This window comes from Mustela nigripes, chromosome 13, assembly GCF_022355385.1.
Source record: "Mustela nigripes isolate SB6536 chromosome 13, MUSNIG.SB6536, whole genome shotgun sequence".
NCBI classification, from domain to species: Eukaryota; Metazoa; Chordata; class Mammalia; order Carnivora; family Mustelidae; genus Mustela; species Mustela nigripes.
In genome coordinates, this window is record NC_081569.1 from 100013744 (window position 1) to 100020726 (window position 6983).

Genomic DNA, 6983 nt, shown 5'->3' on the forward strand with positions numbered 1-6983 from the left:
TTTTAAGACTTTGTATTTTAGCTATGCTAGTGGATATGTAATGGTATCTCACTATGGTCTCTCATATGAATTTTGGTTTATTTGTCTGTCTCTATAAACTTCTTGAAGATGGGACTTTATCACTTCTGTATTTCCTGTGCCTAATAATGTCTGACACAGAGTAGAGATCAATAAATGTTCATTGACTCAAACTAATCCATACTGAATCCTGTACACAGAAAAAAGATCACCTTCTTCTTCTTCCTCTTTTTAAAAAATTTTTTGGATGGGCAGCAAAGCAAAGTTTATTGAGTGATAGTAAAGTGATGGTACAAAGCTCCTAAAGAGGGAGGAAACCTGAGAGTGTTGCTCAAAAGATCACCTTCTTTAATACCTTTATTCTTTTGGTCAAAGGACAGAGTGAACTCTTCTGTTACAAACAGTAACATTTATATTAAGATTAGAGTGCTATCCACTTGGGATGATCTGAGGGGTTAAGCATTGCTTTCTCCAAATATTTGTTCTATTGTCCCCCTTTTAATGTTAATAACTTTATTCCTTTAGGTCTTTTTAAGTGGCTTTTCTGTTCTCATAGAGCCCTAATAAAGTGGTAATCTATGCAGGAGGAAGATGAATCAATCGTTTTATGATAACCAATAAAACACCAGACTGCAACCTTGATTTTTTTCCCCTAATAGATTGAAAGGTAGGGGTGGAGTAGGTATAGAGAGAGGGCAGGAACAGTTCATGATCGAGAGAAGTGTCAAAATCAAATGGTTGCTGGAAGAAGGACTTCTTCAGTGTTTCAGAAGTCAAACAAAGGAGCTTTGATGGTTTCCAGCTCAAGCGCACCGTGTCTGTCTTCCTTCTTCCCTTCTCACTTCCTTCCATCCTTCCCTTTCTCTCTCTCTCCCATCCTTGTCCATCCCAGTTCATAGTTATATTTGTGGAATCCTGACTAATGTCTTTTAAATTTTAATTCCTAAAAATTATGGTAAATATATACCTGTAATATAAAATTTACCATTCTAGTCATTTTTAATTGCACAGTTCATTGATATTAATTACATTTGCATTGTTCAACTATTACCACCATGCCATCTCCAGAACTATTGTCATAGTCCAAAATTGAACTCTGTACCCATTAAAAAAAAATCACTTCCCATTCCTCCCTCCCCAGTCCCTGGAAACCACCATTCTACTTCCTGTCTCTATGAATTTGCCTGTTATGGGTACTTCATACAAGTGGAAACATACAGTACTTACACTTTTGTACCTGGTTTGTTTTACCTAGCACTATATCTTCAAGATTCACTCACGTTTCAACAGGAGTCAGAATTTCCTTGCTTTTTAAGGCTGAATAATATTCCATTGTATACACGTAGCACATTTTGTTTTTCTACTTATTCACTGATGGACACTTGAGTTTCTTTTAATTTTTAGCTATTATGAATAATGCTGTTATGAACACAGGTATATGAATATCTGTTCAAGTTCTTGTTTTCAGTTCTTTTGGGTATATACCCAGAAGTAGGATTGCTGAACCATGTGGTTTTTAATTTTTAGAGGAACTGTAATCTTGTTTTCCACAACAGCTATACCATTTTACATTCCCATTAATAATGTATAAGGGTTCCAATTTCTCTACATCCTCACCAACACTTGTAATTATCTGGTTTTTTTGTTTTTTTTTTTGTTTTTTTGGATAGGAGCCATTCTAATGTATGTGAGGTGGCATCTTACTGCAGTTTTGATCTGCATTTCCATGGTTAGTGTGTGGTTGAACATCTTTTTATGTGGTTATTGGCCATATACATATATATTCTTTGGAAAAATGTCTATTCAATTCTGTGCTCTTTTTTTTTTTTTTTTTGAGTGGACTTCCAGACAGATGCTCATTTTTTAGTGGAGTTTTCTTTGCTGTTGTTGAGTCATAGGAATTCTTCATATATTCTGGGTATTAATCTCTTGTTAAATATATGATTTGCTGGCTTAACATTTTAAATTTTCTATTTTTTTCTATTTTATTTTTGGTGATTTTGTGTTTAGATTCACTGAACCATCTTGTCCATAAATCCTTATTATTTTGTTAATTTAAAAAAGGATATAGGAGTGTCTGGGTGTCACAGTTGCTTGAATATCTGACTCCTGGCTTCAGCTCAGATTGTGATCTCAGGGTTGTGGGATCAGGCCATGCACTGGTACATGAGAATCTGCTCGAGATTCTTTCTCCTTCTGCCCTTCCCACTCATGCTCTTTCTCTCTTTCTAAAATGGGTGGATAAATATTTTAAAAAATAATAAAAAAAATTTAAAAAGGATATAAAAATCAATATATATGAATTTACCTATTTTTATTATTATAATTTAAAAGATAATATCAAAAGATAAAAAAAGACTACATGGATGTTGAAAAGTATTAACTGCATTTTACTATGATTTTTCTGTTTGTTTTTTCATTTAAAAATAATGAGACTGAATTTCTATCCTGATGATAGAAATAGGCATTATTTAAAAAATAATCATTTTGGTAAAGAGGGGAAAACAAGAGGGCTAGGAGAAAAGCTGAATTTCCTGGAATGAGGGAATATTTTATTGGGGGAGGTGTTTATTTTATTTTAATATATTGTTATTTTTTGTTAGATGGAGAACACTGTGCAAGTTTCTAAGTATAGGAAAAGGAAGTGCAAAGAGACGGGGTGAAGAAGTGGGAGGGTAGGACAATGGTGACCAACTGCTAGAACTAGGTCACTTAGGAAATAAGATAAGAATACAGAACATTCACAAGAAAATTGGCCTCAGCTGGGAGGAAAATAAGTGTAAATCTGGAAAGTGTGTAAATAAGTCTGTAGGCTGGGAGGTCTTGAAGCTGAGAAATGGTCTCTATTTTCTCTAAGTGGGACAAGTGCCATCATTCGGGGAATGCATGGAAGGGTGAGTAAGAGTGGCAAGGTTATACTGACAATCACGGTGTAAATGAAAGCGTGGATTGACCAGGGGCAGGGAAAAGGTATTTCTGAGTGGCACTAAGTGGCTACAGTAGGAGATCATCTATTTATTCTGGCAGCAGTCCCCCTGGCTGCCACATGTAGGAGCATACATAGTGGATCATTGGATTGATCTATGGGTGAAGAAAAAGTTGTATGGTGGAATTGAAGACCACTGGGTCTGTCTTGGCTGGATATGGTGGTAGAAAACTGATAAATTAGATCAAGAGAGGGATTGTGGGATTGGAGCTCTCCATGGGAGGTAGGAAATAATGAAGTTGGAATGAAGGAGTCTTAAAAAAAATAAAAGAGTAGGAGGCTATGGTCAGAGAGATAAATTTAGAGGGATTTTATTAGACTTGGCTAACAATTCTGAAATAATGAATCTTTTCAAAGAGATAATCAGAAATATTAGTGTTTCAGCAGACTTTATATGAGAATTACTATCTTTTCTCATTTCTGCTTTGGGAGAGTAATATGGAGTTCATTTCTCTCCCCTTAGAGATTTCTGTGTTTTAAAACTACAAAATTAAGTAGCTAAATATTTTCTAAGTCTGGAAATGAATATAGGAAGAAACAAAATCCTACATTACTACACTGAAAATGTGGACTAGATCTGACATTACCTTGCTAACCCAGATTATAACAAATGTTTGACTTGCCATTTTATTAATACTTTATTTCTTTTTATCCTTTATAGCTTCCGGCTAATCAGAATGGCTTATATCATTTTACATCATTACCAGCATTCTAATAATTAGGATGACTTAAATCATCTATTTCACCAGCTGGATTAAAATTGGCTAATATGCATACTTTAGAAAGGGAAAATTTGGCAGACATTTGACTGTCATTAAGTTATCTGCATTTTGTTATTTATCTTAATCGAACTGCTATGATTGATCTGTTCCTTTTTTTCACCCTTTATGAACTTTATGTGTATGGGTAGAGCCACATCTCTTTAGAAAAGTAGTTTGGGCTGCGCCCCCTGAAGCTTTTAGAAGGCAGACTTTCCATGCTTATTCCCCATCTTCACTTCCTACCAGAGATGAGAAGATAGTTATTCCACTGGTGGCCAACCAATGCTAGACTAGTTCAATCAAGGCCACCCTTGAATCTCTCTAAAGCAATGCCATTTAATAAGCACCATTTATTCTACATATTCTTCCCCTTATTTAAAAACTCTTTCTGGAGCATAAGGAGTAACACGGAGGACATTGGGAGAAAGAGAGAAGAGAGTTGGGGTAAATCAGAGGGGGAAAGAAACCATAAAAGACTGTGGACTCTGAAACAAACTAAGGGTTTTAGAGGAGTGGGGTGGGGGATGGGTGAGCCTGGTGGTGGGTATTAAGGAGGGCATGGAGCACTGGGTGTGGTGCATAAACAATGAATCTCGGGATACTGAAAAAAAATTTAAAAAACATTTAAAAAGATAAAAACTGAAAACAAAGCTCATCCACAAAGCCTTCCTTGATAACCATAGAAGAGATGCCCACATCTCATTTGACCTATTGGTTTCATTTTAAGTTTCATGACAATAAGGACCAGGGCTATTCAACTTTTAAATAAATTGTAATCCTTATGGATGTTGACTTCTGCAATTAGGTACTTAACACTTTTTCATAAATTTGTTGACAACATTGATGGTATCAGAGAAACAAAACCCTGATTTGCTCATCTTATTCAGTCATATCAGTAGACTATTAGTAAAACAAGGAATATATTTTAAACTTCTATTTAATTTATTTAATTTACTGTATTAAACTTAATTAAACTTATATTTAACACAGTTTAAAATGTGTATTTAAGACGCACTATATGTTTCTACTATTATTTGCTTTCAGAAGTCAGACACTATCACTTTAACTTTCCCTTGAAAATGAAAATGGAGAGAAAAATAAAGTTGTTTTTATTTCGATTATAACGTTTTAATTATGTGGGTATTATTTTACTCCAATCTGCCTCAAATTCATTTTAGGTATTTTACATCTGTATAGAAAAAGATTAAGTAAGTTCACAAAGGAAGTAAGTAATATACTCTTCCCCACCTGCATTCTAACCGTCCATTCTATAACTCTCATAAATCTTACATACCGGTTCTTTCTCTTAGAATAGGCAACACTCACAATCCTGTACCCCTGGGGGAAATAATATATTATATGTTAATAAAAAAAAATTAAAAAAAAAAAAAAAAGAATAGGCAACACTTTAGGCCAGGGGACTAATAAAGCATGCTAACTTACTTCATTGTATCACTTTAGTAGATCCCAAGAGGATTACGACTGAAGAGGGAAGACATTTGTAATAGTAACTGCTTATGCTATACAGTCCAATTCACAGCAGGATTTTCTTTTGAGGTAATAAAAATGCCTGTGATAGAGGAATGCCTGGGTGGCTCAATCAGTTAAGCATCTGCCTTTGGCTCAGTTCATGATCCCAGGGTCCTAGGATCAAGTCCCACATCAGGCTCCTTGCTCAGCAGGGAGCCTGTTTTTTCCCTCTGCCTGCTGCTCTCCGTAGTTGTGCTCACTCTCTCTCTCTCTGACGAATAAATAAAATCTTAAAAAAAACAAAATGCCTGTGATGGAATAGTGGGGGATAATTAAACAATCCTTTAATCAAAGTACTTAAGACATCTTTCACAAGAGGAAAAGAAGGAGACTAATTTACTGGAATAAAATAATTCTTTGGCTTATAAAAATTCTCATTTGGAAACATTCAACAGCTCCCTTGTCATGTTCTGAATGTGTGTCTGTCTCTCTTCTCTCTACGTAATTGTATAACCCCTTCTCCTATTTCTGAACGTCAGCTTATTCACACTTTACATCTATGGCCTTTGTCCTAAGAATAAAATAGGTAAGAATAAGAAAATGAAAACCAAGGACTTAACCTTTGTATATACACACAAAAAATTTAATTTCACTTTCTTGGAATTTTGTTCACAGCATCATAGGTTTTGAATCATGGAAGGGGTCTTCCCACTGAATAGGGCTTAGCAGAAAGACCATTGGTTTTAGACTTAGAAGACCTACATTTGAATATCAACTTACAATTTAGCAGTTGTATGAAATTCAGCCAAATCATTTAAACTCTCTGATTTCCTCATCTCTAACATGGGGATAATAATATTTGTCTAACCAGCTTCGCAGGGTTGTTACATCAAGGTATGTAGAAAAAGCTTACAACCACCAAGCAGAGTACGAACTTGTTATTATTACAACCATCATTTGACATAAGAGAAAACAGGCTAGTCGGAAAAGTTAAGTATTCTCTCTAAGGATGTATAGGTTGCTACTAATAGAGCAGGAACTAAAAGTTGAATTTCCAGATTTTTAGTTTGAGTTCTTTTCCATTGAATGTTTCTGAGGGGCTTTTTATTTCAAAACTTATATAAGAATTGTGTTTTTCTCTCTCATTCTGTGTGATTGGGTTTTATTGACTAGTACATAAATATAAACTTAAATTGTGTCTTTCTACTTTACAGCTTTAGATTTTAGACTGAAGGTTGATGTCAACTCCCTGGATTCAGAGGAAAGAGAAAGTTCAGAAGCGCCATTTGCCTTTTGCAGACTGCTTGCAAGAGCTTAATTGCTCTTTCAGGAGTAGGACATGTTTTTGTATGTGGGGAATTCACCTTTATCATGGCTTCTCTGCTACAATAGGTGGTGGTAGAGGATATACAGAAGCTCATCACACAGTGTTTGATCCCAATACATCCAAAATACCCAACACAGCTTCTAATCTTAGATGGGGCCCTCCAAAGCATCTCCTTCAGGTTAATTCATTGGACTTAAACAAAGAAGTGTCCTTTTTCCTCACATGAGTGAGATAATATCTTCTCTGCGTGGTGTTCTGTCCTCTATGCTTCTCACCTCTCATGTTCTAGTTAAGTGGGAGTAGAAACTAAATGGGAACAAAAGAGACCTGTAACAGAGGGAGGAGGCTGATTTATGTAGTCGTAAAGAAGAGAAAAAAAATGAAAAATGTGTTACATAGACACACAGTGGGTAGGAGTCTG